This window comes from Penaeus monodon, unplaced genomic scaffold (assembly GCF_015228065.2).
Source record: "Penaeus monodon isolate SGIC_2016 unplaced genomic scaffold, NSTDA_Pmon_1 PmonScaffold_357, whole genome shotgun sequence".
NCBI classification, from domain to species: domain Eukaryota; kingdom Metazoa; phylum Arthropoda; class Malacostraca; order Decapoda; family Penaeidae; genus Penaeus; species Penaeus monodon.
Genome location: NW_023658307.1, coordinates 41 through 11,055, shown reverse-complemented (window position 1 = coordinate 11,055; position 11,015 = coordinate 41). Strand labels below are relative to the sequence as shown.

General features: G+C 38.8%; 3 non-coding genes and 1 pseudogene across 3 annotated transcripts; 2 read left to right on the top strand and 2 right to left on the bottom strand.

The window, feature by feature from the left end:
• The first annotated feature begins 176 nt into the window (after positions 1–176).
• On the top strand, positions 177–338 carry LOC119570686. Its single transcript, XR_005228453.1, has one exon. It is a non-coding gene; the product is annotated as a U1 spliceosomal RNA (small nuclear RNA).
• Positions 339–1,884: 1,546 nt separating this feature from the next.
• Positions 1,885–1,997, bottom strand: LOC119570689. Its single transcript, XR_005228455.1, has one exon. It is a non-coding gene; the product is annotated as a U5 spliceosomal RNA (small nuclear RNA).
• A 6,499-nt stretch (positions 1,998–8,496) lies between these two features.
• LOC119570688 lies at positions 8,497–8,701 on the top strand. Its single transcript, XR_005228454.1, has one exon. It is a non-coding gene; the product is annotated as a small nucleolar RNA U3 (small nucleolar RNA).
• A 1,719-nt stretch (positions 8,702–10,420) lies between these two features.
• LOC119570687 lies at positions 10,421–10,579 on the bottom strand (annotated as a pseudogene).
• Between the last annotated feature and the right edge of the window lie 436 nt (positions 10,580–11,015).

The following is an 11,015-nucleotide window of genomic DNA, read 5'->3' as shown; positions in this document are numbered from 1 at the left end:
ATTGAAATTGTCCGAAAATTGACAAAATATTGAATTCCACTTTTGGATTAAAAAAGTAATTGTGTTAGAGCCAAAAATGTTAATTGGTACTTCAGTTCCCTCTTGAATGAAAATTCTGCCACTGCAAAAGTTGTGTTGAGCGCGTTAGGTTTTCATTGAGCAAGCATGGGTCCGTTTTAGAGACTATTCCCAGGAGATACCGTGATCACGAAGGCGGTTCTCCCAGGGCGAGGCTCACCATTGCACCCGGTGGCGCTGCCCCCTGCGATTAACCCAAATGTGGTTAACTCGAGTGCGCAATTTTTGTTAGTGGGGGACTGCGTTCGCGCTATCCCCCTTATTGCACTTGGTTATGCGAAGTAATTCCTCAGTAGACCCACCTGTACAACATTACTGAGGTGAAGATTCTTAAATGGTGTAGCATCTCTTCATATTTTCAGTTTGATATATCCCAGTGATTTCATTTAAACTACCCATAAGAAGGAAACTTGCCTGACGATACTTATTTATACTGGTAAATTATTATGCAACATTGTATAATTATTGATTGTATTCTGAAATTATCTATAGAATATTCGAACCTTTGGAGTTGTACAAATCAGAAAATATCCCACTGTATACAATACCAAGAAATAGGTGTGAAGGATTTGACTTATATGGGTGTAGGTACCAGTCATATGTTTCGGGAAAATTTTAATATTACATTTACTTAACCCAAAACTCACGGGCATGGCATGGAGATACATGCCATACCCACGTGAGTTTACTTTATTATTTATTATTGTTGTTGTTATTATTATTATTATTATTATTATTATTATATTTTATATTTTATTATTGTTATTATTATTATTATTATTATTTTTTCTTTATTTATCTATTGTGTTTATTTTTACACATAGATGGCTACACTTGTTACAAGTCACCAATGAGCCAGTTGCGAGGACTACCTGTCTCGTGTGTTTACACTTTTCCTTGATTTTCGAAAATATCTTATCTTATAGTGCTCTTATTAAAATCAATAACATAATAGTAATAAAAATGTCTATATTAAACTAACACTCTCGATATTCAATACAGTAAGAAAACCCTTTTCACGCGAATTCAAGCAAAGGTGAAATCAGGTAAGGCAACAAGGTCTACTAATAGACTCCTTTGTCGCTAAGCACTTGCAGAGCCTCTATGTGTAGATAAAAAAAAAATCGAAAAAGGGCACAGCATTTTTCCTGGCGATATTGAGTTAAATGTTGTTTGTTTACTTTTATGACACTAACTTCAGTAGTTGCAAATTTGGCATATTAACCTAATTGCACGTATGTTTTTCTCACTGAAGGATTTTATTTAATCCAAAAAATTCTAAGACAAAAATAACAAGATTGTTTAATTATAAATTACGATTTCCCATACACAGTAACCGCTATATAGTAGGGTGGGCATAGGGTAGTACCCTTTAGTTGTCATTCGTTTCCTATGCTTTAACGTTATGGATGAACATTTACTCGTGGTGGATTATGCTATCATATCATATATTTGATGATAAAATATAAATTCACACACAATATATATATATTGTGAGAGTTATCTCAGAATAGATAAGAAATGTAAATATATATAGTAGGTAGACCACTAACGTGTTATTGTATGTACACACACGCACACCATACGCATACGCAATTGCACGCACAACACACATACACGCCGTCGCGCGCACACACACACACGCACACATTTATAATGGTAAAGCAATTAATGTTTTAGCCGAGGATGAAAGGGTGAAATCCTATGTAGTCTTAGCAAAGAATAATGGAATAAATATGCAGACATTCTCCTTACAACAAGAATTTTTTAGAGTTAATTATATATTATTGTGTATAAGGTGAGTTGAACCCACCGAAGTGGCTATAGAAAAAATTGAGTAAGACTCATTGAGTTGTCCCCTCCACGGAAATCTTTAGTAAAAGGCGAAGATTTATGCGTTTTGAAGGAAACCAGAGTTAGGAATGTTTTTTTTTTTTTTTTTTTTTTTTTTTTTTTTTTTTTTTTTTTTTTTTTTTGGATTTCTTGGCTATCAACCAGCGGCATGTGGCCAAGGTTATTAAGCCAATGGATCCTATTTATTCTGTCAATCTAGATAAGGTCATAAAGTTTGTCTCCCTTAGAAAAGTGATTACTTTATTTATTATTTTTTCATCATTTGTTAAAAGGTTTGATATTGTGAGTGGCATGTTTTTCATTCTGAAGTAATTTTTTTATGGACTGTCTATTGTTATTGTATTTATGGCAGGTTATTAAGATATGGTTTATTGTGAGGATGTTTGTGCAATTTGGGCACTGTGGAGGGAAACTTTTTTCTAAATATGGAGTGAGATGGGTTAGCCTTGTGGCGTTAACTCTCAGGCGCGCCAACACCACCTCCTCCCTTCTGTTTTTTCTGTGGGCTGTGTCCCACAGTTCTATTGTGGTTTGATGGTTTCTATTTGTAGGTTGGTCCACTCACTTTGCCACGGGAGATGTATTTTTGCTTTTATAAGAGATCTGTACGGACTATGCTAAGGTCCAGATCATCAGTTGACCCGGCTAATTTGTCAGCCTGCTCATTGCCATGGATACCAGAGTGCCTGGTACCCATATTAGCTTGATTGATTTATTGGCACCATGTAGCTTACGAATGATATTACCCAGAATTTCATTTTGGTGTTTTTAATGATTTAATGGCTTTAAGTGAACTTAAGGAATCTGAGAAAATTACTATTCTACCGTGGGTCGTCGATAGTGCAAAATCAATGGCTTTATCAATGGCAAAAAGTTCAGCAAGAAAGATCGATGTATGATTCGGCAGCCCTGAACTTTAGTTCACATTCAGTCGACCATAACACCCGCACCACACACTCATCTTTCTTGGAGCCGTCGGTATATATATGAAAAAAAGGGAGATGTTTTAACAAGGATCTCTCTGAACCTCTGGCGTACCTCCACCTCCGGCGCCCATGGCCTTGGCTGATGGAAGCCAGGCTTCCATGATGGAAAACTTGGGGGTTTCTCATGGCGCTATGTTTTGACTGAACCAGGGTATCGATGGTAGAGAGATCTATACCGACTTTCTCGACGAGGTCGTGGAGTCTCGTGGCAAAGGGCCTAATGCCACTATTGCCATTAGGGTGGCTCGGGTCTCGAGCCACCTTTGCGGCATAGCTCAAGGCTAACTGGCCGTGTCTGAGTCGGAGGGGAGGTACTCCTGACTCCACCTCAAGATGCTCGATCCGAGTGCACTTCAGGGTTTCCAAGACACACACGCAAACAGGCATTCTGAACAGCATCCAATCCTTTCAAACTTGTTCTCGATGCCGAACCATACACGATTGACCCATAATCTATTTTAGACCTAATCAGGGCTTTATATACCATTAGCAAAGACTGTCTATCAGCTCCCATTTGTTACCAGAAATGCACTTTATAAATTCAGTGCTTTTTGACATTTATTCTTTAACTGACCAATGTGTCTTTCCAATTGAGTCTACTATCAAAAATTTAGCCCAAGAAACTTTGCAGAATTTTGAATAGGTATTGGGGGGTTTGTCTAGAGTTAGCCTGATGTTCGGCTTTCTCCTACGTGAAAAAATTACCCCAATACTCTTTCGAATGGAAAACTTAAAACCCCACTGGGGGCCCAGTTATGAATCATATCCAGTGCCAATTGAATACGATTTGCTGAGAATTCTGCATTATTGCTGGAATGCCATAATGCACAATCATCAGCGTACAGTGAGTATTTAAGATTCCGAGGAGGAGCTGGTAAGATGTCATTGATCATACATAGAAATAATGTTGGTGACAAGACACTTCCTTGTGGGACCCCGTTTGCCTGGACAAAAATGTCCGAAAAAGTGATATTGACAAAAATAATTTGACAGCAAACGTTCTGTCAGAAATGAAATTTTGAATAAAACAAGGCAAGTTTCCACGTAATCCAAAAGCATAAGTTTTCTGAGTAGGCCATATCGCCATGTCATGTCGTAGGCTTTTTCATATCTAAAAATACTGAAATCAAAAATCTTTTTTGGCAATGGCCTCTTGAATATGACTTTCCAGCTTTACTAGCTGATCGAGAGTTTGGCGTCCCTTGCGGACCCGCACTGCTCGTCAACTAGTAAATTACTGGAATTTAGAAATGCAATAGCCTACTGTTAACAATTCGTTCCATGACCTTGCATAAACAACTTGTCAACGCAATTGGGCGGTAGAGATGGCAAGTCTGGGATTACCCCTACTTTCAATATGGGAATGATGTGGGCAAAGTGCCATGAGTTTGGAAAAGTGTGACTTTTCCAAATTTCATTGTACACTTCTAGCAACTTAATCATGTCATCATGATTAAGATGCTTCATCATCTCATATCGATTCTCATCGGGGCCTGGGGATGTTCCTCTACAGGGTTCTAGGGCTCGGACTAGCTCATCCATTGTAAGATCTTTATTGTAATCAATGTCATCTCCTGTGGCAAAGTGAAATTTGGGTTTCAGCTCAGCCTCTTCCTTGGTGGTCAGAAAGGTGGGATGGTAATTAGCTGAGCTGCTTGTATGAGAGAACTGCCTGGCGAGTGCATTAGCAATGTCTCTAGGCGAGTCTAAATGGTTACCCTCTTCTATGATGTTTAATTTTGAAAGATGTTTTTTTCTTATTAATTTTATTAATAGTGGACCAAACCTCTGATGTTTTTGTGTTGCTATTGATTGTAGAGACAAAGCTTTCCGCCAGGAGTCTCTTTTTGCTTGTCTTATTATTCTACGAGCCCTAGCTCTTGCTTGTTTGTAATTGCTATTGTTCTCATTAGTGATGTTAATTTTGTATAGCCTGTAGGCCTTATTGCGTCGGCACAGCGCCCTGCGGCAATCTGGTGTCCACCATGGAACTCTATGCTTAACGCTATCTGTCGAAGTTTTAGGAAAGGATAGCAATGCTGCTTCTATAATCGAATTCTGAATATTGTTTACTTTATCATCAATGGTTTCTCCAACAAGTTCGAGCTTGACGCTCCTTGTTGAAGGCGACCCAGTCTGCTCGTTTTACGTTAAATTTAGGCGCTGAAGGCGTTCTCACTGTGTCGCATGAATATTTAATCAAAATAGGAAGATGATCGCTTCCCAACGAGTCGTCCCAATGGTGTGCCACAGGCACTTGGCTGCTATTGATGAAGAGACCAGTGATAAGTCAATAAAGCTCAAAATTTCCGGTATTATCGTCCACCCGCGTCGGACTACCATCATTCAGAAGGACTAGATCAGAAATCATTAAGCAACTTAACTACTTGCTCACCTCTACCATCCACCCGCAGGGAACCCCATAACGTATGATGAGCATTAAAATCAGCTAAAATTACTTTATTTGTGGGAGACGTTCCTGAAGAGCAAAGAGCTCATCATAGGCTATCGCTGCATCAGGTGGACAATAAAGTGAACATATAGCCAGATACGTGCCATTAATTTTTACTTTGCATGCGACAAACTCCAAAGTAGAATCAATAGTCACTTCTGTAAAAGGGAGGCTTTGGTGGATGTACATGGCGACTCCGCCTCCACCCCTACCCTCACGATCCTTCCGACATAAATGGTAGTTCCTCAGCGAAACGACCTCGTTAGAGACGAGGTGTGTTAAGTGCGTTTCTTGGAGAACTATAATATCGGGAGCATAGGACGAGGCTAATAATTTAAGGTCATTTACTTTAGATCTAAGACTTCGACAGTTCCATTGTATAATGGTCGACGCGAAGATTATGTTTTAATGGGTTTGGAAGTGCCTTGTCCACCAGTTTTTTTTCTTCTTTTTTTGGGAGGGAGACGCCTCCTCTCCCTCGCTTCCCGGGGACCTCTCTCGGGATAGTTTGGAGACAGAAGCCTCCATGTCCTGCACCTCCTGGTGAGGGAGACGACTGACAGATTGCGATCTGCTTCTCTCACGAGAAACCGATCGCGAGCCAGACGAAGTCCTCACAGGAGTAGCCCGGACGGGAAGGTGCGCTCCGGACTGTGATTCGGTATCATCCTCCTTATGATGTTTAGACTGGGTTGATGCAGTCATTTGATCAACCAATTTGGTCAAGTGATATACTTTAATATTTAATTCTTTAACGGTCTGTTTAAGTTCAGCAATTTCTTTATCCTTAGCTGCAAGCTGTTGACTGACATTACTTGCACTAGGGGTGGTGTTAGTTACTGCTTCAGCATAGGAAGTATCGGGTTTGTGTGTCAAACTTTCCACTTTCCTCTTAGCTTCAGAATAACTAACTTCATGCTTTCTCATATATGCTAATGTCTCGGTTTCCTTCTTCAGGATGCTACACTCAGCAGATCCTGACTGATGGGAACCTCCACAATTAGCACATTTGGAAATCTGGCTAGTACATGTAATGGTGTCATGGGCTTCAGCACATTTACGGCATACAAATTTACTTGAGTCTTTATCAATACATCTTAATGAGGTGTGTCCGAATTTTTGCATCTATTACAATGCATTGGCTTTTGGATATAAGGTCTTACTTGAACACGTTCATAACCGACATTGACATATTCTGGAATTTTATTCAAAGCAAGGTCAAAAAAAACCCGTCCAGTTTTCGTTCGCACATTCCCGTCCTTCTTGGTCATACAATGAACGTCCACTACGTCTTGGTCCTTCATGCTCTCAAGAATTTCACTTTCTTCCATCGTCTCAAAACTCTTTTGAAAGATTACTCCCTTACAGGTATTTGGCAATAGGAATAGTTACTTTAACTCGAAGATCATGAATTTGCGTCAGCTTAAGTAAATCCTTAATCTGGAGTTGTATTGTACTTTAACAAGGAGGCTTCCATCTCGCAATTTTTTGACAAAATCAAAATCGCCGTCCACTTGACCATCAAGGGACCTTTTTGATGATAAAGGGTTCACGTTCAAAAGCGATTGATTTTCATTCACGCATTTTACATTCGCGAACCTTGCATTCTCGGGGGGATTTTTAAAAGTGGTCTTTTCGTTTTGTCGTTAGTGGGGGTTCCGTTGTTCAGGGTCGAGTTTGTCTTAGAGTGGTCTGTCGCCCTCCTCCTTGAGGAGGAGAAGGGTAGCCGGGGTATCATCCATCCTGGGCATCGGACCAGGTCCGACCCTTTGCTTAAATCGTTCTCCTGAAGGGATTTAAACTCTTAACTTTGGTATCAACCTAACAGCAATAGCTAAGAGAGAGTAAATCAGTATTTCGTCCTCTACCCCCAGTGGGAAACCTGGTTGCGTTCTCCAGTACCACAGAGAGGATCGAGTTATGTGGAGGACACTCCCTTACCGCCGAACTTGCCTAGTGCGAAGGAAAGGTAAGTCGGTGCCCACCCCCCAGGCGAATACGGGAGCCACAAGGGTACTCCGGTAGGCTCAGGAAGTCACATGATAGAGGAAAATTTTAGAATGGAGAAAAAAATGCGCCCCAAAAGGGCGCCCCAGACTACTGGGCCTCCCTACCCAGGGGTCAATGCCCTTAAGGGCTACCCCGGTGTAGAAGAGAGCTGCGGGTCTGAGGTGGGGTGCTGACTACGCCTACTGTAGTCTCGTGTCACCTGCAAAAACAAAACACTGAAGGTGCTGGCAAAGCACAAAAAGTTCTGTAATTACAGGATTTTACTTTACTTTTATTTTCGTTAAGAAACTCAGAAACAACAATGTCAAGTGAGACGAGAGGCCCCGGGCTCCAGGGTAGCTCTTGTGGCACAATTACTTTGTATTTGTTGCTTCTGCGCTTAAGGTAAGGTGTTTACTCTACAAAAGCTTAAACACGAGTGAACCATGTTAGGAATGTATGGTAAGCGAATTGACCAACAAAGGTAGACTGAGGATTCGTAGAGAGAATAAGGGCAAGAAAGATATCATGAAATAAACACTATTATAATAAGTCCGATATGCGAAGCTTAGCCTCCCCCGGAAAACGATTGTTATTTTATTTAATAAGGATTAGCACGCATAAAAGTAAATGTGTTATGATATTTACGTTAACCAAATATATAAAGCAGGTAGTTTGAACATAACAGAACTTAACAATTGAAATTGAAACATTGCTTATGAGGAGGAATATTTTTCCCTTAATCATCAACCATGGAAATAACGGTTTTAAAGATACATGAACGTTTTTATTCCCGTATTAGATTATCTTGTAGGACCTAGAAATGTGCAGCCTGAATTTCATTGGAGATGCAGTGGAATAGACAATATGAAGTTTATTTTTAGTCCCTGTGCCACGTGATTTGATATGTATGTGTTGTTTTAAACTATGTATAGTATATGCATTAAGTTCCCCTCTATATTTTAGTGTAAACCATTTGATCAAATAGGTGTAGATTATGTAAATTTTTTTAAATGGGCAAAGTACGTCCACATATTACATCATACATATATCAGCATGCAAAAGGTGAAAAGCCGTTGTATTAGAAGAAAGAGCTCAGTAAAATGTAGTTTGTGAATGAATGTAGAATGTGAAAGTATGATCATACTTTATAGGATCACTTCTATAGTGCGATTGCCGGGGTTTCTCGCCGAGATTCTCGGAATATGTTCAACCACGATGAGGACTGTTAGTGTAATCCTCTGAGCGGGAAGCAGCTCTCAAGTGTTTTGCTTGAGAGATTTGATGACCGTTCTGACTCGGTTTACCGATGTTGAGAGGAGGATCACACAGGCTGAGTGGTTGAACGTCAGTCCACATGAAGTGTTCAAGAACTTTTGAGAACTCCTGACAAGGAGGAAAAAATAATCATATTAATAAAGGTGTAAGTTTTCTGCTTTGTGGATTTCAAATCCAAAAGAGTACCTGTAAGTGATTTGAGTACCTGTGCTTATAGTTAACGTAAATATTTCATGATTCCAAATGTCTAAGACAAATATCCATGAAATCATTTTTTTTTTTTCGGTACTATTACATTTACAAGCAGTACGGTTAGATACAAATGTGCTTTGTGTACTATTGATGCTATTATTATCAGTAATGTCATTTTCGCTACCAATGTTAGTGTTGTATTACTATTGAAGTTATTAATTACCTCCTTTAGTTCTGTAACCCCTTATACTTCATGTAAATGTGTGACTTGGTAGCAGCAGTAACGCGAAAGTCTGGATGAATCGGAAATCGTGCTTAACAACGAACACGAATCTCGGTTATGTATACCATGCGTCCTTGAAGTAGACCATAATAATGTGTAAACAGATTAGTAGAACATTAAAAGAAATTTCGTCTTAAAACGGAATACTAATAGACTGTAAATCCAGGCAAAGGAATATAAAATCGTAAACTTGTCAAATGTTCAATGTTAAACATGATGTAACAATTATATCATATCAAGCTTGGCAATTGTGTTTAGTGGATCGTGTGATCTAGTGGTTTGGTTCTCTGAGTAATTCGCAAATAGTATGTTTGAGTTTACGTAATGGAGGGTATTTCAACTTCTATATAAAAATCCATACTGCATTACTTCATCTTATGCACTTGAATATTTTGTGGAGGCTTAGATGTCTCATGGAGTGGGAAGGTCTTTCACACATTCCGAGTTTAAGGTGATACTAACGTTATTGATTATGCAGTATCAACGGTTTTTATAAATTTCATGTTAATATCCTCCCAGAGACAGTACTGTAGATCAACCCTTGAGGTAGTGCAATACCTCCGATCCACCCGAGTAAATCTCCAGTTCTCAGAAATCCGTTTAATATCGCGTGTTTTTAAAAGGGGGGGGGGGTGTTACGCCACAATATGTTTACATATTGCCTAGATTGAATTGCATTACTTCACCGATCACCGACAACGAGGAAGCAAATGTGTCCACTTTTGTGGAAGCCTTTTTAATATCAGCTCTTTAGAGAGTAGCTACTATCAAACATTGAGAATGCATACACACTTTACAATTAGTTCATATCTTCATCAAAGAGAATGGAACAATGAAAGAATATATTTTCTTTGAAAGCTGTTGTAGATAATGGTTCTGGTGTTCTGTGGGCAGAGTGGTTCAAGCCCTTTTATTTGCATTTCTGTACAAAAATGTTACAATATGCTTCTATCTTCACTTGATATACACTGTAGATGAAGTCAAGGTGTCACAGAGTAGAAAAATATTTTTCATTTACAGACCCCTAATTTGATATGATAGTAATATTATTGATAATATACCTGTGTCAATGAGTTCATAAAATTAATTATTTTATATCTTGATTATAAGTAGATTAATCCGGATGTACTAGCGACCCAGTTTGACATTGTTAATTTTTGACAGAAATAACAGACACATAATGTAATATAATGTAATTCCAAAAAGTTGATGCAAATCCCCTTTGGAGGGAATGGATCAGGTTTGGAGGTACTGTATTATCTTATGTTAATAATTTGACTTAATATATTGGAATGATATTTTCCCTGGAGGGAGTGGACCAATCCCGCAGGTACTGGAATACCGGGCTGATCCGCGGCTAAGTTGGAGCAAGCCCCTAGCATTTCCCCATTTTTCAAAAAATCGATATACTAGATATTTATCTTACATGGATTAGCACACTTGAAAGCAAATGTGTAATCATGGTGCTCAAATTAACCAAATATAATTGTCAGGTAGATTTAACTTAATTAGATATAACACTTGAAATTGAAACGTCACATATGAATAACGTTATTCATTATCATAAACAGTCAACATCGAGATTTTATTTTAAGATGCATGAATCTTTGGATTCAAAAACAAAAGCATCAGGGTGTACTTAATATCTATACACCTAAAATTTCATTGTAAATTTCACTGAAGAAATATGCTTCCCTGGTAGATATGGTTTAGTTTAGTTCCACCTCCATGGCTTATTAGTTTTGAAATGGCCAAACTATGTCCACATATTACATCATACATGTAGCAACATATGAACGCGTGAAAATCCAGTGTAGTAGAACGAAGTCGTCAGTAAAAAGTAGTCTGTGGACGAACTTCTATCTCGAAACCATGATCATACTTTATAGGATCACTGCTATAG